This window comes from Gavialis gangeticus, unplaced genomic scaffold (genome assembly GCF_001723915.1).
Source record: "Gavialis gangeticus isolate Ggan-Ray unplaced genomic scaffold, GavGan_comp1, whole genome shotgun sequence".
Taxonomy (NCBI): Eukaryota; Metazoa; Chordata; order Crocodylia; family Gavialidae; genus Gavialis; species Gavialis gangeticus.
In genome coordinates, this window is record NW_017728994.1 from 33,620,355 (window position 1) to 33,643,358 (window position 23,004).

The following is a 23,004-nucleotide window of genomic DNA, read 5'->3' on the forward strand; positions in this document are numbered from 1 at the left end:
ACTTCCCGTGTGACCCTGGACAAGTCACTTAGCCCCCCCCCCCGCCTCAGTCACCCATTTGTAAAAGAGAAATAATAATTCTGCTCAGCCTCACAGGAGAACCATATTAAAGACTGGGTGTATCTACATGCACATATTAATGCAATTCAATACATTCTGGTGCTTATCACATCAGAGTTTATTGTTCCAGGTGTGTCGTTTGCATGTGTGCCTGGGAACATAGCATGCTGAGCCAGATCAGAACAGCCCCAGCTGGCAGGAGGCCTGGGGGGAAACCTGCCAGCCCAGGGCTGCTCCCCATCGCTCAATGTCCTGCAGAGGGGCTGGCTGGGGCTGGCGGGCAGCCCCTGTACTGGAGCACCCTTGTGCCCCACCAGCCAGGGCAGCATCTACATGTTCGTGAGTGGAAGGCAGTTGGGAGCTGCAGCCAGAGCCCCACGCGCTCAGGCAGGAGCTGCCCAACTGAAGTTTCCTCCCCACCTGGAGTGGTGCAGCGGGAAGAGGAGCAGGCGGAGGAGCCGCTGCTGGAAGCGAGGGTTGTTGAGCAGCACCCAGGCAGCTACAGCCACACTGGGAGCAGCCCCGCTGGTAAACTGTGCACGCTGGCCAGGGCTGGGGTCAATTGGAACAGGCGGGACTTGGCCCCATGCAAATGCCACAGGGGCAGCCATGGGCTAAACCACCCAGGCGAGATTTAATGTCCCCTGCCCCCCCCTCTCTCCCCTCACCCATGGCTGACTCCTGGGACCTAGCATCCAGGCACTCCCCCACTCCACACACATGCATGTGCACACATCTCCCCAGTTCCTCCCCCTTCAGAGGGCAGGGGCATGCAGGGATCTGACTGCAGCTCTACCCTCGACCCTGGCCCTGCGCGTCCCTGCCTGCTGAACTGGGGCTCTGCCCCAGCCCACGTTGTCCCAGCCCTGCCGTCCTGGGGTCTCCATGGAGACTGGCTGAGAGCTGTGTGGACAGGGCGCGTGGCTGGGCAGGTGGGAATCTGCCTCTGGGGCTGGGGCTGCAAGTAGTGACAGCATGGGGCCAGGGTCTGGGGCAGAGCCGCAATTTGCTCCCTGCACGCCCCTGCCGGCAGAACCCACGCCCATCACAGGGTGCGCAGTAGGCCTGTGCAAGTAGGCAGCTATTCAATCCGGCTTTGGGTCCGGCTGCTTCAGATGCCAGGGATCCGATCTGGAGCTCCGGATCGGTTTCCCACTTCGATCCAGCCGAAGCAGCTCCAAAGCTTCGGAGCCACCTCGGAGATCCGGCCACAGGGTATAATGAGGAAATCAATTAAATATCTAAAACTTTGTTGTGTTTTGTCTGATTTGGATGAAACCTGCAGGGGTGGTAGCCTCTGCTGAGAGCATGAAGCCTGCCAAATTTCAAGAAGATCAGTGTAGGGGCTTGGGGAGAACTGCACTCCAAATTCTTGAAAGTGAAACTCGTCGTGTGTATGTGTTACACCACAATTGCATGTGGCCGTAGCAGGGGCTAGCAGGCCTGCAGTTTTCACCCTGCTGCGCCTTAACACACACGGTGTCACCCATGTCATGAGTTTTGCTTGTCTGCAGTTTAAGGTGCAGTTCCTGTCAAATCCCAGCACCGATCTCCTTGAAACTTTGCAGGCTTTGTGGCCTCAGCAGGGGCCACCACTCCTGTAGTTTTCAGCCCACTGCGCCTTAACACACACAGGGTCATCTGTCACGAGTTTTGCCTGTCAGCAGCTTGAGGTGCAGTTCCCCCCAAACCCCTGCACCTATCACCTTGAAACTTGGCAGACTTTGTGGCCTCACCAGGGGCTACGACCCCTGCAGTTTTCACCCCCCTGGGGGTGCATGTTTCGCTTGCAAGAATTTGGGGTGCAGTTCCCCCCAAACCCCTGAACCTATCTTCTTGAAACTTGGCAGGCTTCATGCTCTCAGCAGAGGCTACCACCCCTGCAAGTGTCATCTAAATCAGACAAAAAACAACAAAGTTATAGATATTTCATTGGTTCCCCATTATATCCTATGGTCAGATCTCCAAAGTGGCTCCAAAGCAGCTCTGAAGCGGTTTGGAATCTCCAAACCGCTTTGGAAAACCGAAAGAAGCCAGCTTTTCGATCTGGACATGCTGCTTTGGCATCCAAAGTGCCCGAATCTTCTCCAGATCCGAAGCACAGTCTGAAGTCTCGCACAGCCCTGGTGCGCAGGCAGTGGATTGCAGCTCTGTCCCAGGCCTTGGCCCATGCTGCCACTGCCCTGCAACCCCAACCCATGATCCCACCCTTGCCTGCTCATCCGGCTCCCAGACACCGCTCCTCAGCTGCCTGCAGCCCCATCCCACATAGAGAATTTTGGTGAGTTACTGTGGGAGGAGATGCTGACCTGGCCCACGACAACTTATCAAATCTTTGTGTGCGGTGCCTGGGCCCAAATAATTGCCCACCCCTGCCCTAGCCCATCCTTGATCTTGGGCTCCAGAAGATGAAAGTACTTGTTTTCTACAGCACAAGCGGAAGGTCAATAGTTATCACTTAGAGTGACGGCCAGAGCATTTGGGTGTGGAGGACACATAAGCATCTATTTCAGTCAAGCCTCTTTAATTCCCCACTCAGTGGCTTTGATGATGGCTAACACTGACACCTCCCCTAATACACAGTTTGATTAGAAATGGATTCAGGCTGCAGTGGCCAGATCTTAGATACTCCAGTCTGAGACATGGGATGTGCAACTTGGGGCCAGCTCTAACCAAAACAGGATGGTCATGGGGGAGTGGGTGACCTTTCCTCTCTGTCTGTTTGGCATACTGGCCCGTTCACAGAGGAGGAGGACTGCTGGGAGGAGAAGCTTCCATGGGATGCAGGGAACAGGAAACTGATGTCTGAATGTTTCATTTGGGCAGTTTGACAGCATCTAAAAAAGGGTATTAACAGCAATGGGAAAGACAAGAGGAAGGTGAAAGGACAAGGGAACAAGTAGGGGAAGACTGGATAGTACTAAGGAAAGACTGTGAGGAACTAAGAGGAACTCTGCTTAGAATGACGGTAAACAGCTGCAGCAAATATCTTAGCATGCCCTTGTTTTGAAGCAATTTGGACGCTGAGCGCAGCTGGGAGCTAACTGGCCTGCTGCTTTTCCATCTCAATCACACTTTGGAAATCTTGCAATGCAAAGAAAAAGTTAAAAAAATGTTCTGCAAGCGCTTTGGGATTCAATGTAAAAAACATGTTGAGTGGGAGAAATGAGCAAGGGACTCTTAAACATCATTGTCTGCCTGAATTCTCATAGGTAACTGAGCTGTGGCCTTGCTTAAAAAAAATTAAGCAAATCGCTTCCTTATCTGGAAGATTTACTGAAAAGCTACAGTAACATATTTCCTATAGGGTGGGATTCATGATTCCTGTAGTTCAGAATGGGTGCAATGGGTTTTCTAATCAGCATTTTTACTTTGCAAACCACAGTGGAAAAAATATGTTGTGGAATGTTAAACACTTTTTATTTTGTGAGAGATTTCAGGAACTCCAGCTGAGTTGCCATGGTTCAATTTTACTTGGGCTGGCATTTTCAGAGAAGCTCGACTGCTTGGCTCTGAGTAGCTTTTCACAGAACATAGGTGCCTAAGTGCATTGGGCACTTCTGAAAAATCGAGGCCTTCAGTGTTGATATTAACAAATGGAAAATTGTCGTCTTCAGTCTCCGAGTAGAACTTTCAAGTGTTCCCATGCACTTTAGGAGCATGACTCTCCCAGATCCAATCCCCAGAGAATACAGTTCCCAGAGGACACAAGGCAAATGTGAACACCCAGTTCAGAGTGCTCTATCTGTAAAATGCTCGCCAGTCTGAAGACAATGACCTCTCACTCCAGCAGTTTCAGATCAATGCTGCTGTGAATACCAAACTCCCTGAAACTTCTTTAAAGTACTACCATCAGAGTGCTTTATGCTTAGAAGAGCGGTGTAACACATTCATGCTCCAGGGGCAGCCATGACACCCCCTGGTGGCCACACAATTTCTGCCCTGGTTCTAGCTCTTCAGGTGCCTTTTCACCTCCCGGTCTTGCCCACTATGTGTTTGATGTTAAACTTAATTAGGAGGGAGGCTGCCTGAGGGGCCTCAAGTAAGCCTGTTGTTCCTGCTTCGGAAGGGTTTGGCCATCTCAGCTTCCACCTTTTTTCCTTCCACTGAGCCCTCCAGCTCTAGTTCACTGACTAAACCAAGTTTCAGGGTTCCCAACATCCCATCTCCACCCCTCGTGGGCACTGGACCCTCTGGCCTCAGTCTCTGCCCTTTTCAGGCTTCAGGCCTTCTGGCCCCAAAATTCAGTCCTGCCCATCCCCGACTCCGGACTCACTGGCCCCAAACTTTGCCCTGGCCTGGGCACTGGGCATGCTGCTCCCTTGCTATACTTTGAGTCTGCCCCCAGGAAGGCTCAAGGTGATCATGTGGCCCTAGGACACTAATGGGACCTCCAAAGACCACCCCTCACAGTCCCAACCCAAACTGCCGTATAAATCACAACACAACCAGAAAGCCCTCTGACTAACACAACTCTCTCTGCTACTGGGTTTCAACAGAACAGAAGCTCCCTGGAGGGACCTACAAGCTTTATCCCCAGACTAGGTACCACTTCCCTGCAAGCTGTAGACATCTCAGCTGCAGAGCTCAAGGCCTCTCAAGTCAGCCAGGCAGTCCCCATCAGCTTTCCAACTTAGCTCTTACCCCTTCAGCTCACAGAGCCAAACTGCCTGCTCTGGCTCCGGGCAGAGCTTTATATGCCCAGAGACCTGCCCTCTTCCAGGCATGTGTCCTGTCAGCTGACCTGCCCGCAGGGCTGTTTATTAACCCCCAGCTAGAGATGTGGGGTGGAAAATTTTCCAGCACTTCATTTTTCCATGGGAAATTTTCCATTTCTAAAAATGCATTGTTTCAGAAAATTCATTAGTAACAATGAATGGATGCCAATACAATATTAGGCAAGGTTGGCAGTTTCAAAATTGTAATTAATGTTTTTCAGGTGATTATCCCTAGGAAGTGTGAGAGAGAGTACATACATGTTTTATTGATTTCTAAACAGGAGGGTAAATACACTCACATAATAATCCAAACCAAAAATCAAGTTATGAATTCACCATAATTGGCTGTGCAGGTGAAATCAAAACCAAATGAATGCATTGCTAAGCTTGTTTCTGTTTCTCAGAATCTCTTGTTTCTGGAGAATCAGTCAGAAACACAATTAGTGAAGAAGCAGCAGTAAGTTGCCCTTGCCCATAGACTTATTGGTAAAACCATCCTTTAGCGAAAGAGAATGTGGTTCAAGTAATTCTGATTCAGATTTGCCTCAATCTGACTCTGAAATGGAATTAATAAGTAGTACAAGTGATTCTACGGATAGTGACAGTGAAACTGGAGGTGCCGCAATGACCTCAGTGGAAGAGAGTTAAACCGTGTTGAAGTAGATGGGTGGACAACCACGGCATATCATGCACAGTTCTTTGGGTGTGTTAAAATGAGTGTGTCAACAGTTTTCAGTGATTTGGGGTTTTTTTTCCCTTAAATTTAAACAAACAATGTAAGGGAAGCACATGCTATTGTGTATGGTCTTTACATGTTTACAAGTATTCCAATAAAAATAATTTCTTTCCACAAAAGCTTTGAATTTGTTTGAATATAACATTTAAACCACATTAAGTGAGCGGTATTTATTTTTTTTCCAAATCAAATATTTCAGTTCAAATACTTGTGGCTATTGGGACATAAAATTAACATGGGGGTACTTTTTCAGTTTTGTTTACTAAATATAAATCAAATAAACATGCTAAATCAGATCACACTCTATGTAGGGCATTGGAAAATCTTCCAGAAAAATTTCCAGAAAATTTTCCAGTTCAAAATTTTCCAGAAACCCCCCATCTCTGCCAGCTGCCTTTGTCCAATGCACAAAAACCCTTCCTTTGAAGGGGCCATCCTACTTTTCCATAACAGAGTAAGTGTTCCCTGTTACAAATAGATTTAATAAAGGCTTGATCACAACCTACCATATGAATAGACACAACAGCATTGCACAAGTACATGAGATACAGAAAATGCCAAGAAATGGAATACGAAACTAGTGCAGCTCTTTTTTCTGAGCTCAACTTAATGCTCTGGTCTGCAATAACATATATATTATACCTGACAAAAGCAGAGTATATCAAGGCTATATCAAGACTATATCAAGACAAAAGCAGACTATACCAATCTTTTACACACAAAATTTGTGCCAATTCAATTTAAATATCTTTAAGCTAATTAGTTAAACCAGTGCAAACCTTGTTTGAACACTTATTTTGATATTAAAATGTCATGTTATATTTTAACTTAATCTGCATTTTTAATGGATTAAGACAATTGAAATAACAAATTAATCCTACTGTATGTTTCAACCAGAAGTAGGAACAATCCCAAACCAAAGCTCTAGATAATGAACAGGGGCAGGGCCATCCACAGGGGGAGGGAAGGGGGGTGACTGCCCCAGGGCCCATGCTTTGGGGGGCCCCACGGACAGTGCCGTACAGGCCCTGCCATGGTCCCGCCGCCACAGCCGCCTTCTGCGGGCAGTCGCCACCACCGCCCCTGGCCGCACACAGGCTGATATGCCCCAGGCCCCTCAAAGCCCTAGGGATGGCTCTGAATAGCAGTGTACCGATATAGATTTTTGGGGCTGATATCAATCACCAATTTATAAGGAGGCATATTGGCCCTTGACTGCCCTGCCCTGAGCACAGCCTAGCCCAGTGCAGCCACAGCCCCAACCCACCCCGCCCCATACAGATCCAGGGGTCACATGCCCCCCATGCCCTCCTGGGGTGAGCACAGCATTGGGAGCCATTCCCCACTCCCTACACCTCCTGGATGAGCCATGGCTCCGTCCCATGCCCCGCCCCAGCTGGGCAGCACCTGCCCCAGTCCCACTCCCTCTCTCACAGCAGGGGCTTTGATTTGCGCCCCCCCCCTTTCTCTCCCCCCTTCCCTTCCACCACAACAGATTTACCTGCTGTACGCATACATGGGCCATTTATCGGCCACATTATAGGCCACATCAGGCCAATTTCCAATACAGTCAATTTTGTTTATATCAGTGCCAATCCGATATCGGACTGATGTGTTGGTGCACCTCTAATAATGAACCCAAACCCTCCATTTGTGAATACAGAATGCAAATTATAACCAAGCAGCAAAAGGAGTGCACAGTAAAATACCGCTCTATATAATTCACAGTAACCGTAGGCATTACGATAGGTAAAGGCAGTAAAACCATCTCTTGTTACTGTTGCCTGAGACTTATAAGACCTTGTCCTCAGCTGTTTCTGCCTTTGCAGAACTATAACCATTTGGACCGAAGTGTTTCAGGCTTGGGATCTGCCATGGGTTGGATTTTTGTTAAAAAATATCCTGTAAAAATGGTTCAGCTGTTCGGTTTGTGTTAAAAAAAAAAACAACTGCCCCAAGAAATGATAGTGGCTTTGTGTCTTGCAGAATGAAAGGGATATTTAGGAGGGATGTTCCAGGGGACCAGGAATGTGCTTTTGCTGCTCCCATAAAGAACCACGCTTGTTTGGCCAAATATGATTAGTAATAAAGGAAAGACCATTTTTATTGCATCATCTGAAGAGTCAGGTCCAGAGTTGTGACATAGCTGACATGTGCTGCTGCCCAGGCTGCTGATTTCTCGCAGGTTGTCCCAGACTATCCACTATGCCCCTTGCAACAGTGTGGATCCAGCTCCACTGCCTCCTAGTCCAGTTTTGGGAGTAGAGAGACGGCTGTCCACCCTTTCAAGGCCAACCCCTCTCCTTCAACAGCAGTAACAGTAGGGAGCTGTTGTATCAGCAATGATGCAGTTGGCCACTTCCCCAGCTATTTGGCTGTCTAAAGAAGAAAAACATTGAGCATCACTGCTGTGGGTAATGCCCCTTTAATGAACTGCTTTGTTACAGTTCTGGCCTTTGTCTGTATCAAGCACTGTTAACTAGCAGCAAGAGACGAAATCTCACGAACACAGACATAGCTAATTAAGGAAGCCAGACAGAGCTTGCTCCAAATACAAACCAAACAATACTAATTAACACTGGGAGCAACTGCTAGGCTGGGGAAGGCAGCATTCATGGGAAGCAGCATGACACCATTTTGCTCTGCTGTGACTTGAGTGCTTCATCCCGAGTACAAGCACTCACGTGCTTATATTCTAATTATCTCCAATGATGCTTCAGGGCTTGGACTGTCAAATAAGTGATGACTCGCTCAAGTCAATTAAGCCTTTGTGGCTCAAGGTTGGAATAATGTGTTTCCTGATGGGAAATTACTACACAATGCAAATGTGTTCACTTCAAAACCCAGGTCATTAATGGAACTGGCAGCATGAGGCACTTAGCTACAGATTGAACATGGTCAATCTTGGCTAGTGACACCTGCTAAAAAATTCGACTGGCTTAAAATATATTGGTGCCTCTCTTCCAAATGTAGCAGCCTGCTCCTCATACCAGTAGTGCCCCTCTGCCAAGCTGTAACAGATATCTGGAGCCTTCTCAGTCAGTTTCCCACTGGAGGGGAAAAGACTGGGCGTATACTTGTTCAATATAGCAGCCCTGAAACAGCCATCATTTGCAGCATTCAGGCAATCCCTTCCCTCAGCACCTATGACCATGTGCTGAGGGAGTGGCAGAGAGCAACTTGTCTCAACAAACTCTCCAGTTAGGGAGAAAAAGGCAGAGAACAAACTTTCTGCTTGCTACCAGTCTTCTCGAAAAACCCTGCAACTACAATTCAGTATTTCTTCAAAGACTAAAAGCTTCCTAGAGCACTAAGAAAATCTCTAAGGACTGAGGATGTGTTTACAGTACAGCAGTAGCTTGTCCTGGCTGCACTATTCCCAGACTCACCCCTTATGCCTGTTCCTGCTTGCACACTCCAAATTCAGAACTGTGCTGGTGAAGATGCTTCAGACTCTTCATGACTGCTCTTGAGACCTTGGTCTCTGGTTCGTTTAAGAATGGCTGCAAAGAGATACCCCAGAGCAGCCTCCCTGCTGGGGGTGGATGGGTGTGGGGTGAGGGAGCATATGGGTGTGTGTGGATATGTGGGGTGTGGGTGGATATGGGGTTTATGAGGGGCAGTGCATGGGGGGAGGGTGGCTTGGGTATGTGAAGGGGTGTGGGGTGGTGGTCTGCAGGTATGGCAGTGTGAGAGGGGGTGTGGGTGCATGTGTATGGTGGGGTGTGTGTGTGGGCCTAACCCTATGAACACACACACACACACACACACCCCCTGGGTACTGGAGCGGCCCTGTGCTCCCCAGTCTGGTGATGCAACCAGGAGCCATGTGGTGCTGGAGCAGTGCAGGAGCTGGAGGACAGGAAAATGGCCTGGGGTGGGGTTGGGCTGGGCTGCTGTGTTCCTGCTGAGGCTCCCCTTGGGTCCTACTGCCTCGGTCTCCCGTCATCTTTGACAGGCAGCCAGGAGAAGATAAATATTTTCCAAAGTTTGTAGGGGCCCTGCGAGCCGGACAGAATGACCTGGCAGGCCAGATTCAGCCTGCAGGCCATATTTTGCCCACCCCGAAGTAAAAAAATCACCAAAAAAATAAATGTTCCTGGAGTTCTGATCTTTAGCTAATCAGGGTTTGGACAAATCAGTACTTGGCTAGGGAAATGTCAGGGTGTAGCAGCTATAAGTCAGTTTTCAATTGACGCTACTCCGTAGTGCTCGGCTGCTTTGTTAAAAGGGACCTCCTAACCACTACTGATCATTACAGACCTTGTGGCACTCTGCAAGAGCAAAAGAAAACCTGTATTTAAGAGTCCAGAGATCAATGAGGGGTCTTGACAGATAACTAATTGAACATGATCTCCCAGCATGACACTATAGAGAAGAGAGCGAATCCAGAACTTGGCTGTAAAAGCAAGGGAATATAAAGTGTGGAGATGGGATTGATTGTGTATTTCATGTTAGTGAGACCACTGCTGGAACACTGCATCCAGGTCTGGGGTCCATACTTCCAAAAGCCTACTGTAAAATTGGAAAGTCCTACCAGAATGACTGATATCTGGAAAAACATACTTTACAGTAGGAGAGCTAGGAAGTGCAACCCGTTTAGTTTACTGAAGGGAAGACTAAAAGGAGACAAGTACCAATATGGAAAAGAGACTTCTGATAATAGATACCTATTTAGTACAGGTTGGTACAACATTTACAGCACTTGTGAAAGTGCTGGCAAGAAGCGCAGCCCAACCACCCACTCCTGGTCTCCAGCATGCTAGAGATGGATCTCAAGAGAAGCAACAAGTATGCTCCTTGGGGGGCTTCACAGCCTCATTTCAGGTTTGGTGTGTGCAGAGAGACAGGTAATGCTTCTCATCATTGCTTTTAGGAAAACTGGGGGAAAAGTACACACATGCCCTTAATCTAACAGATACGTATAACAGGATCTGATGACTGGATGCTAGAGACTGACAAATTCAGACTAGAAACAAGGTGTGCACTTTTAAGAGAGAATGTAATTAACCACTGGAGCTATTATGTTCGGGGTGTGGTGGGTTCTCCATCATCTGAAACCCTTAGACTGTGTTTAACCATGTCCTCTAGCTCAACCAATAGGCTTACTACAAGAATTGTTATGAGACAGTCCTTGCTCTGAATAGGTCAGTAGTTCAGACTAGATGATCATAATGGCTCCCTTTGGCCTTAAAGAGTAGAATACCTTCTATGAATAAAGTCATTTGGATATATTAAGACAGCCTAATGCCAGATGCAGACTGATGGAGTCTCCCTGCAGTTTTACCACAGTAGTAATGTAACCCTCGCACATGGTGCTAACCGTGTGCCACGTCCGAGTGTTGGAGTACTGGGGTGCCCAGTTGTGTAAGCCTCACTTGGCTCTCCTAGGAGCTGAAATGGGACTTTCTGCAGGCAGAGCACCTTTTACACTTACAAACCCTTTGCAACCACCAATATCATTTTTTACAAAAAATTAATTATATACAATTTAATTATATACAGTATAAGATATAACTAAAGCAGATACAAATTACAAATTACTACCAAAATAACTCTATATATGGTATACAAAAGGAGCACTGGTGGTAGGGAGATAGTCACTTGGATTCCTACAGGGTTCACAAACTGATAACCTCTCAGGTGTGATATAAGTTAAAGGTGAAGCGTGAACAATAATTAGACATTGAAGAAATAATAAATACATTGCTTAATAGTTACAACATGAGCTACTAGATACTTATTTACAAACACTACTAATGATCTTTATACACAATGAAGTTACACACAATCCCTAGCTCCTCCCACTGGATCCTGGCATGTCCTTTGTGGCTGGGGTCCTCCCATGTTGACTCAGGTGTCACCACACTGCTGGGAGCTGCTCTCACATGTTTAGGACATACACACCAACAAACTGGGGCTAGTTCCCCAAGTCTCGCCTCCCCTTGTCTGAGCACTGGGACATACTGGGCCAGGCTTCCACAGCCACGCACCCCTCCCTTGAATCACATACACACACAGTAACCAGGGTTTGCTCCCCCACAAGCAATTGTATGCCACATGCTGCTCAGGCAGCTGCCTGAGGGGATCAGCTCGCTCCCTCCAAGGCCCTGGCTCAAGTCCTGGGGCTGAGTGCTCCTCTGACCCATCGGCAGCTCACCACGGCTCCGGTGGGCTCCGTGGAGTGAGTCACGGTGACTGGGCCCGCTCAGCCCTGTCCCCGCAGCGTGCGCCTTTCTTTCCCCTTCTCCCTCTCTCTGGGTGGGGAAAACTCCCCGTTTTCAAAGAAACCCTCCCAGCCAATCCTGACGCTGGGATTTTTGCAGGCTCTCCCTAACTGTCCCTCTCTCATTTCAAACCCCTGCCCAGGGTTTTTCCATTCTTCTTCTTCTTCCAAGATGTTCTTGTCCAGGACAGCTTCATTTTGACCTCAGTACAGGGTCGCCCACTGGAACCAATTGTCTTTGCCCCAGTACAGTGTTTCGGAAGAGACAAGCCTCATCGTAGGACACCCTCCGGTCAGGTAAGCAAGGCTGCCACATCTGTTACAGTTGCATTGTGCCAAGCGGGTAATGAATGGCACCACAGCATCAATAATCATATTAGTGGACGTAGCAGTGCTACATCAGAAAACTGATATTACCTCATCAGAACATTGTCTCTTATGGAGTGATAGTGCCCTGAGCCCAGATCACTGTATCTACTAGCAACTTCTTGAAGTGATTAACCCTTTTTATAGCTGACATAAATGCCAAAAGGAGAAGTGTTAACTATGGTGCCCTGCTCAAATTCCAAACTCAGACAAGGCTCCCTGGTAGTTCCACTTGGAGAAGGTTTTCCTGCAAAGGGTGTTGAAAATAGATATTGTTGCAGAAGGCCATTGAAAAAGTGGCTGCATTCCAGAGGTAGCTAGCTCAGTGATCGTAAGAAAGAAAGATAGATGCAAACCAAAGCTATGGTCCTGAGAAAAATACCATATTAAAGAAATGGAAAGAGTTTCTACATTTTTTTTTCTCACACTGTGGCTATCCCAGCTCTGGATCCATACTCTGCTGAACTTCCTCATTATGACCAGAGCAGGAAACAAAGGCTAGAATAAAAAAAAAGTCTGTTCCTGCCAAATTTTGATTCCCAGCCTAGCTAGCAATAGAAAGCACCCAGAATGTATGATGAGGAAGCACTCAAAATACTCACAAAGTATTTCTGAGTATACAAAACATTTCAAAAGAAAATCTGCTAAATATTGCAACTTCAAGCAGTTTGGCAAGTTCAGACTGTTGGGCCAATATTGACATAGCTCTGTCGAACTTTATGCAGCCATACCATTCAAGCAAGCCAAGTATCGACTGCTGTGTGATAGTTTTTGCATATAAAAAAGAAAGAGCTAATTTTCTTGTGGTTTGTCAGGAATTCTGTCAAAAAAAAAGTTTTTAATTGGAAAAAAAATGCCAATTTAGTGAAACTAAAACTTCACAAGAAGGGATCCTTTTCAACAGGATTTCCATTTCAGAAAATATTTCGAATGGGAAACATTGGTACAGAGTAGAGAGAAGGGAAGGGCACCCAAGGCCCCTGGGAGGAGAGGGGAATATGTGGCACACAAAGTCCTGGAATGAAACAGGGAGGAGAGAGGCTTGCAGCAGAGCCCTGAAGTAGCCCTGGAGTTTGGCATCGTGGAAGCTTCCAGGGGCATGGAAGAACCCCTGGAGGGATGCAAGAACCTGTAGTGTGTGTAATGTGCCTGGCTTGCAGATACAATAATATGTGCAATTGCCTCTTTAAAAAATGCAGACTCCAACTTCTCTTTGATCCAGATGAGCTGCTGCTGATTTTCTCAGCTGGGAGAAACCACAAGAAGGTGTGGTGAAAATGATGTCAGTCCTCTGGACTGAAGGCGTGTGCCTGCCACTGCAAGGCAGGATATACTGTACATCTAAAATAGCATGGCTATCAATCTGAATGTTCAACGGGGTATCTGGAAAAGTAATGTGAAGTAAAGACTCTTGGAACACTGGAACAGCTGCACAGAGCAGCCTGATGTGATCTGGGATGATGTCTCCAAGTGGTGACTATCAGATGCCTGCAGTGATCAGCAACCTTTTAGATTGGCAGGCTGGATGCTTGCCACCTACCCAGGTGCTGTTGCTGGCTGCCGATCCCATGTCTCCACCTCCAATCCCATACTGCTCCAATCCCTTCTCTGCTCTGTGTCTGCCACTGCTTAGTGAGTACTACCAAAAGCCATGGCAAATGCCAATGGAGAACGGCAAATTTTGTGGTGAGGGCACAGAGCAGGACTCGTTCCACACTCACTCCACCTTGAATTCGATCTTTGTAGGCTGGATCCAAGCCATAAGTTGTTTGAGAGTAGGTTCAGGCTGGACATTAAAAGGCACTACTTCACAGTCAGGGTGGCTAGGATCTGGAACCAACTTCCAAGGGAAGTGGTGCTGGCTCCTACCTTGGGGTCTTTAAGAGGAGGCTTGACAGTTACCTAGCTGGGGTCATATGAGTCCAGTATTCTCTCTTGCCCAGGGCAGGGGTCAGACTTGAAGATCTACTTAGGTCCCTTCCGACCCTACATCTATGCTCTGTAGGCCATAGGTTGCCAACCCCTACTTGAGAGGATTAAGTCAAATCACATATTTCAGCAGTGATTTCACTTCATACACTATTATAAGAGAAGAAATTCCTCTCAGACACTCATCTCTTATGCCTTGACGTATTTGAATGTTCATGAGTGTGCTATTTTTATCCATTACCATGCAACCACAGATGATTTTCTTATTCACATTGATGTCAAGTCATTGACATGGACTCAGGTCAGCCATCTTGTTTAAAAAATGAAACTAAATGCCAGATCTGAGTGATACTTTCTGCCACAAGTAGGGATAAATTATCACCGAATGTGCTTGACAATATCAAAACTGCCCCTGAGCTATTTACCTCAACCTCTGCACATCAAGAAGTTATTATTTACAATGTGCTTTACTTGAAAAAAGTGTTGTCTTTGTAACACCCTGTGAAAACTTACCTGGAGAGACAGGGAAGCGGTGGGACGCTGCATGGGGAGCCGATTGTGGCAAAAGCGAAACTGCGGCAGCCACCGTGGAAAAAGATCAAACGAAAAAAAGCAGCAGAGTCAGGAGGAGGCGGGAGCAGCTCCCACGTCACCTTGGGCATGTTTTATAATGGTGTGCCAGGGCCGATTGGTCAGGCAGATGCCTGACGCCGGCATAAAAAACCTGGTGGAAGAGAAGCTGGGGGGACCGGAAGTGGAGTCCTCAACTGGCACGGATGGGCCAGAGCACTCAGGCGGTTCCAGCGAGGGGACCTGGTGGAGACCCCAGACGGGGGCTTTGACAGAGGCACAGGGCCAAGGAGGGCCCAAAGAGATAGCTGCAGGGTTGATGTGGACCGAAAGGAGCAACAGTAGCGACTGGAGTACGGCTGGACCCAGCAAGGCCAGGATCCAGACACCACAGACAGACGGCAGGTACCAAACCCAGGGAGAAGGCAACACGCCAGGGGATGGAACGCTGCCAAAGCTGGACACTGCGTAGACATGGAAAGAGGAGGCTGCAGGGGGCGCTCGGCAAAGAAACATCACTATTAGCCTGCGGCCGAAAACTCTGAGAGACCGAGTGCCAATAAGGTTCATACCATTGACCTCGACAATGCAGGTAACAACATCGCAGTTGGCAGTAGGTGGGGTGTATGGGAGGTGGAGCCCCAAAGAGAAGGCACAATGGGAATGATCGTGGGAAGACACCAGAGGAGGCGGAACCAAACATTGTTCTCCCGATACAACTATTACCGTCATCAAAGACATGGCAGGCGAGACCCTTGGGATACTGACTCGAAGGCATCCCAATAGTCAAGCTGTGCAGTCCTAGGAGTCATGGTGAGGCTTGAGAAGAACCCACACATGTGGCGTGCAGGGGAAAGGCACGGGAGACTACACACCCACACACACTTGGAGCTGTGTATGGTAAAGTGTGTGCTTTTGGTTGCTGTATATTGTGTTTGATGTGGGCAAGATGGCCCCTGTTCTTCTGGCCATGTGCTCAGTACCTGTCAAGCTGGGGCCTGTATCTGGGCAAAGTATGTCAAATCCTCTGGACTCATCAGCCAGAGGAAGGAGAAGATCCTCCAGGCAGACTGATTGGGAGAAAGATTGGACTGTGGCACTCCCTGGCTGGACAAGGTCCCGGGGGTGTCATGCAGGAGGATATAAGGTGAGTTAGGTTGGTTTGGGGAGGGAGAGAAGCTGCTAGGGAAGGGACGGGCAATTATTTTGGGCGGAGGCCCGTTTTCCCAGTTTTGGCAAGCTATCGAGGGCCATATGGGTAGCCCCGCCCCTAGACAGGTGCCCCCTCTCCTCGTTGCCATCTTGTGACTGGAATTCCCGCCCCCTAACCCCTGACCTTTGGCATCAGAAGTCCCTCCCCTTGCTCCCAGAAGTACTCCTTTCAGCAAGGAGTTTTACCATCTTGGAACCAGGAAAATACCAAATTATATTCTAAAAAGCGAACTTCTACAACATTCATTAATTTCATTTCAAAAAATATTTTTGTCCTGGTTTACATATGTTTGTGTAGTGTACATAGAGGTGACTACATAAAATAGCTTAAAAGGAAGTTTTAGCCTTGTATGTTATGGGAGGGTGGGTATAGGTTTGTGGGGGGATGTAAGTGTGTGAGTTGTGGGGGATGATGTGGGTGTGTCTGTGTGGGAGTGGATAGGTGTGGCGGGTGTGGGTTTGGAACCATGTGGAGGTGTGTTTGGGTATGTGGGTGGGTGTGAGGTTTGTGGGGGGCCGTGTGTGGGGGACGGTGGATGGCGTGTGAGACAGAGTGTACACACACACAGAGTCCCTCCTTACATACAAAGTCCCTCCCTACGTGCACATACACACAGCCCCTCCCTACACACACACACATGCACACACCTGGCATCTTTGACAGCCAGGAGCAGATAAATATTTTCAAAATTTTTTATGGGCCCCACAGGCTGGCTAGAATGGCCTGGCACACCGGATCCGGCCTATGGACCGTATTTTGCACACCCCTGTGCTAGGGGCGGGTGAAGAGTGAAGTCTCCTCTGAGGGAGAAGGAATTTGCAGATAGCAAAAAGGAAAGTTCAGGTGGGGGAGAAAGAGGGAGAATTGTCCTAGTGCCTGGGAACTCCTCTCTCCTCCTTTTTTCCCCTTTTTTTTTGCAGTTTTAAGGGATTAATACAGGGGAAGAGAGTATTGGTTTCTTGGGTTGGCTGACCAGGAATGAGGCCTAGCAGTTCTAATAGGGTTGAAACCTGAGAGTTTCTGATCTTGCAAGCTTTGGACCCGGGTTGAGGTTTGCAACTTTTTTGCTCCCAAAGAAGCTGTGGACCCAAATTTCCTTCAGCCTAGGCCTAGACGGTAGGCCTGCCTTTTCCCCTTTGTTTCTCATGATGGCCCTTTGTGCTGTGTGTTTGAGCCAGCTGTAGCCATTAATCAACCTGACTTCTTTTGGAGTTTGTCCTGCAGTTTTGTTTCAGTGGGCCATATAATCCAGCCCAGAAGTTTTGGGGTGCATGCATGCTGGCTGAAGCCATAGTTATTCCCCACATACACACTCAGCCTGTCTGTGGGAGCAAAGGTTGGCAATCTGCTACTTCTCCAGGAGCAACAAGGAGCTCCCTGCAATGCAGAAAGACCCACACTCTCAAGCAGCTCCCCACAGCACACTGGCAATGTGTAGGGGGTGCACATGGGTGCACGTACACTCCCTGAGATCAGCCATGCACCTGCTGGAAGCACCAGCTGCAAAACTGGAAGTGCCGCCAGAAGTGCACTTCTGGTTTCACTGCTGGCTCAGCAATCGGCAGCTAGGGGACACCCCTCCCCCCTGTCGGCCATCTGGTGCCTCCCCAGACTTGGGAGGAACCAGTTGCTCATGCCACAGTGCAGTGAACCCAGGAGTCTACATATGCATCTCAGTTCTCTCCAGTGTGGGCCCCCCTCTCCAGCCCACTTCGGAAGGGCAAGTATAGGGGTGCAGGCCCCCAGAACTACACATTCGGGAGTCCCAAATCCCAGACTGCCTGGGTATGGGTGAAGTCACCCCAAGAGGGTGCCATCTATAGACTCTGTAGTTAATAGTGTTTTAAAATTATATTTAATGTTTTCTTTTGTTTTGTTTTATTCTCTGTAATAAATTTGGGTTTTTGTGTTTATACTTCTTCTGACAAAGGGGGGTTTGTTTACATGGGACATCTCAGCAAATTTAGTGTTCCCAGATGTTCTGGGTGGGGGCTTGAACCATAGGTATAATTTATGAGGTACCCCAAAATTTGAACCTGGTCCTTTTTGCTGTTAACCGGTGTCCTGGCAGAAGGGTTATATCTTTTTATTTACAGTTATATTCATAACCTTTAATTTTCAAGATTGTCTACACCATACAGTTTCTCAAAAATATACCCCAGCTTCTTAAGTGATATGTACCTGTGACAGCTGACATTTCAGCTACCACCCCAGCCTGTAAACCTGGACCTCAAGGGCTTAAAGCAGGAGCTCAAGCATATCTAGTTCCGTAACAGAATTCTAGGCTAGGGACAGACATTCGAAAAGCCGGAGCCTGAATTGATTCAGTCTTTGCAGGTTACTCTAACCTGCAAAAACTGAACTGATTCACGAGTGCACGGACATTCACATTTAATTCTGGAAATGCAGGCACATGCCTGTAGTGCCTCAGGCTAGAAATCAGGGGGCAGTAGAGCAGCCCTCCCTTCCCTGTGCACCAGCCACAAGGCTAGAGGGAAGCTGACCTGGGGGGTGTAGCCAGGCTCCCACAGGAACTAAGTATGATTGTAGAGGGGTTTAAACCCCCACCCAGACCTGTAGGGACCTCAGTCAGGCTGTGCCTGGAGGCATGGGGGGAAGCAGCCCCTGCCAGGCTTGTCCCCGAGGCGAGATACCAGCCAGGGCAGCACCTCAGGCAAAGCAGGGCAGGGGTGGAGATTAAAGTCCCCTGGTCTCTGGGTGGGCACAGGACCCCAGCTGGGGTGTGCCCAACTTTCACTCCTGCTCTTGCTTGGGTGACAGGGGGCCTAGCCAGAACTGGCTAGCATGGCCCTGGGACTGCAGCTAGGGCTCAGACTGTGGATACAGCTAGAGCTGCAGGGCTGAGCCCAGCTGGCCTGCGGGTATTGGTGAGGGTGGACACAGAGGGGCTGCCCGGGATGGGGCTGTGGGGGCTGTGCAGCTGGATTGGTGCTGGCTCCCCACACCCAAGCTAGATGGGGGTGTCATGGAGCCCCAGACAGCTGGGAAGGGCTCCACAGGGCCAGCCTGTGAGGGCAGAGCCCTTCCCAGCCCACTGCTGGCTGTGTGACTGTTCAGCCTGGCAGCATGGTTGGGGGTTGGCTGAGGAGTGGGCTTCCAGGGCGAGCTTGGAGGTGCCAGCGGGTCTCGAGCTCAGCACCTGCTGCTGTGCCCCTTGTCCCATGCAGCACCCAGGGCTGCAGGCGCAGATCCAGTTGTGCGCTGGCCAGGGCTGGGGGGGGCTGTTCTGCTCCCCTCACCTCCAGCTGCCGCGGCTGCACCATACTGCACCGTGCCACACCTCTCTGGGTGAGGAGCAGGGGGTGGGAAGCTTCAGCCCTGTGCCTTCTGTCCAGCACATGGGGCTCAGGCTCCAGGCCCCGGGTGCCTTGGAACTCAGAAGGCATCCCGGTAGAAAGAATCAAGGGGCCGCAGCCCGAGCTCCACATGCTGGGCAGAAGCCACCCTGGCAAGGCTGTTTTTTCCCCCTCCGCTCGAGCTGCGACTCCTGCTCCTGTTGCACCACAAAGCACCATTAGGGGCAAGGGGAGTTTCCTTTAACCCAGTTGCTTCAACCCAACACAGGTTAAAGCCGCCAGGCTGAAGGAAGCTCCTCCCACCTCGAGCAGTGCTGCACAGTGCAACAGGAGCAGGAGCCACAGCTGGAGATGAGGGGAGAAAAGCATCCCTGCCAGGCCCTGAGGCTCCTGCCCAGCACCTGGAGCTCTGGCTGCAGCCCCCGGACACCTGGGAAGGTGGAAGGCGTCTGGGGGCTGGAGCCCAAGCTCCACATGCTGGGCAAAAGCTGCAGGACTGAAGTTCCCCCCCCCAACCACCACAGCAGCATGGTGTGGTCCGGCCACGGCAGCAGCAGCTGGAAGTGAGGGGGGCAGGAGGTGAGGGGGGCAGAACAGCCTTCTCAGCCCCGGCCAGCCTGCACCTGGTTGTGCAACTGCAGCCTTGGGATGCTGCATAGGACAGGGGGCATGGTGGCGGTTGCCAGGCTCAGGGCCCACCAGTGCCTCTGAGCTGGCCTAGGAAGCCCGCTCCCCAGCCACCCCTGCCTGTGCTGACAGGCTGGGCTGTTACGCAGCGACAGCAGGCTGCAAAGGGCCCTGCCCCCACGGGCCACCTCCGCAGGCCTTTTCCCAGCCTGCGGGGCTGAGCTCCATGACAGCCCTGTTTGGCTTGGACATGGGGAGCCACACAGCCCGAGCTGCAGCCCACTGGGAAGGGCCTGGCCCCAGTGGCCCAGGCCGGGGTGGCCCCTGTGCCTCCACCCTCAGCAGCACTTGCAGACCAGCTCAGCTCAGCCCTGCAGCCCCAGCCGCTGGCAAGGCAGGTGTTTTGTGGGGACCATGCCAGCCAGCTCTGGCCATGCTCCCTCCCCTGCCTCTGGAGTGAGAAGGAGGGGAATGGCTGACAGGGGACTCAGTCCCCTGGTAGGGAAAATGGGGGCATAAATGCCCTCCCTGCTCCCTTTGCCTCAGGAGACCATGAGTCTGGCTACACCCCCGCCCCTGCTTGGGTTAGAGAGCAGAGGAGAGTGGCCATCCCTTCTCTCTGGTGCAGAGATCACAGCCCCGCCCAGGGCTGCAAAGCATCTGGGATGCTGGGGGACCCTGATTTAACTTAAACCAGGAAGGGGTCTGGGATAGAAGCTGCATAAACTGATTTGACCCAAATCAGTTAAGTCTGTAACTACATTCAACCAGGTTTATCTTAAACTAGTTTCGGCCATTTTGAAATTGGTTTATGTGCACTGCACGTATGTTCTGTTACAAGTTTAAAGCAGTTTCTGATCACTTAAACCAGTCTATATGTAACTTCAGTCCCTAACCCTATTCTCTGTGGAGTGAGGACAGGAGGATACAAAAACACCGGTTAACTCACTAGGAGCACTGTAGCTTTTCTGAGCAATGTTAATAAAACTCCACAGCTCTACCAATTCATTTTGCATTAAGAACAAAGTGGACTGTCATTAAAGATACAACACTTGTCAAATTCATTTTTGCTAAAATGAAGCCATTTCAAAGCAAAGGGCAGGAGAGGGCCAAACATCTAGAAACATATCTGAAATATGTAGAATATTTCAAAATTAAGGGAAAACGCCTTAATGCTGATGAAATTATGTTGTTGTAATACTATTGACCCAGAACCAACCTTTGCCAGAGTTCCAGTATGTTTCAACCCAAATGTTTGGCTTCAGGCCAACATCTGCTTAGCACTTTTACTGCAGTATAATTTTACCATGTGCTGTGCGTAAGTTAATTAATGAATCCTTTCCAAGCCTGAATTTGCATAACAGATGCTATGGATGACGTCAGCTCCACTGTAACAATTCTGAGAGTAATAATATCACTTCATTCTTAGCACTATGTTGAATAAGATGGACACTCAGGCAACTGCACAGAAACCATGGGAAGAGGAATCAGTGTCCTAAACCAATAGTGCAGCACCCAGTGCTTAAACTGCATTACAATTACCCATCAGCTGTTTCATTCCAATGCCTTGGACATGCAGTTGATCATTCCTGCTCCTCTCCAGAAGCTGGCTCTTGGATAAATAAACACCTACTGGTCCATTACAATATGTAATTATAAAAAATTGTAAACACATTTGTCTAACAGATCATAATGGTTCTTTACACTAGTCAGCTTCTAGCAGATTTAAAACATAATTTTTAAAGTATGTGCCTCAATATCAGTTTAAACAAAAATGATATTGGTTTACTTAGCAAACCAGTGTGTGTGTGTGTGTGTGTGTGTGTGTGTGTGTGTGTGTGTGTGTGTGTGTGTGTGTGTGTGTGTGTGTGTGTTGTATACGTGCGCACACACACATTTGAAACATGCTGTCAAATAAAAAAGTCCTTTGAAAGCATGAAACCATATGATGAACGAGAAAGCTTTATTTAGATATGGTAGTTATGGTGAGGGTTTTTATGGTGGAGAGTCGAGGCTGTTTATGTGCTAGTCATTAAAGACTGATGTTTAATCCTTTTTTTTTTCATCATCTGGATAATAAGGTGGAGCAGAACTGCCTGTGTGTTTGGTGTTGAATTCTCATATTTTTTAGCATTTAAATGCTACATAGAATAATATATGGTACTCGGCAATGGAACAGCACATGCAATGTGATGCAGAACAACAGTCAATAGGGGATAAAGGCAGATATAAAGTTTGCTAAGCAACACCCCAGTTACATACAATAAAAAACCTTCCCATTCATACAAATCTAGCATACACAGACCACAGAGCACTCACATACCTCCAAACACACAAACACCAGAATACACATACTGCGTATAGCCAACCAATGAATTCCTAAGAACACAGTGTGGCAAACACATGCCTAACAAATAAAAAGCATATTCACAAAATGTGAGCACTATATGTAAACCAGATCTCCGAGGTATCAAGAGTTACAGTTGTCTCTAGTTAGTGTGGGTGTGTCTATATATGCAAATGTTCCGGGGAGGGTGTACTCTAGAGTAATTTACTCTAGAGTAAACACATCCCAGGTAGGTGTCTACACATGCAGGGAAATAGGAAGAGATTTGCTGCTTATGGCAGCAGTTTGCTCCTACCACTGCCAGCCCTGCACCAGACCCCTGCAACAGCCAGGGGGAGCTCTAGGCTCCCCCTGGGTGCTAGCCCAGGGGTTGGCAGGGAGCACGGGGCAAGGAGAGAGCTATCTCCTGGCAGGGGCTGGGAGATTGCTCCCTTCCCCTGGGAGCTGCCTGCTGCCAGGGTGGGCTCTGCCACCAGAACCCAGGCAAGGACAATAGCCTCCTGCCCCAGCAGCAAGGAGCTCCCAGCCCCGGCTCCATGATCATGGAGCCGGGGCTGGGAGCTTGTTGCTGCTGGGGCAGGAGGCTATTGTCCTTGCCTGGGTTCTGGTGGCAGAGCCCACCCTGGCAGCAGGCAGCTCCCAGGGGAAGGGAGCAATCTCCCAGCCCCTGCCAGGAGATAGCTCTCTCCTTGCCCCGTGCTCCCTGCCAACCCCTGGGCTAGCACCCAGGGGGAGCCTAGAGCTCCCCCTGGCTGTTGCAGGGGTCTGGTGCAGGGCTGGCAGTGGTAGGAGCAAACTGCTGCCATAAGCAGCAAATCTCTTCCTATTTCCCTGCATGTGTAGACACCTACCTGGGATGTGTTTACTCTAGAGTAAATTACTCTAGAGTACACCC

At 49.1% G+C, this 23,004-nt stretch overlaps 1 protein-coding gene and 1 long non-coding RNA gene across 7 annotated transcripts in view; one reads left to right on the plus strand and one right to left on the minus strand.

Annotated features, from left to right (window-relative positions):
* The window catches only part of LOC109287453, a 10,675-nt gene extending 5,045 nt beyond the window's left edge, over positions 1-5,630 (plus strand). The window contains exons 2-3 of the long non-coding RNA XR_002094869.1: positions 411-413; positions 5,515-5,630. This is a non-coding gene — a long non-coding RNA (uncharacterized LOC109287453). The remainder of the gene's footprint in view (positions 1-410; positions 414-5,514) is intronic.
* The window catches only part of ARHGAP22 (Rho GTPase activating protein 22), a 368,091-nt gene that overhangs the window by 111,682 nt on the left and 233,405 nt on the right, over positions 1-23,004 (minus strand). The gene's annotated exons all lie outside the window — the stretch shown is intronic.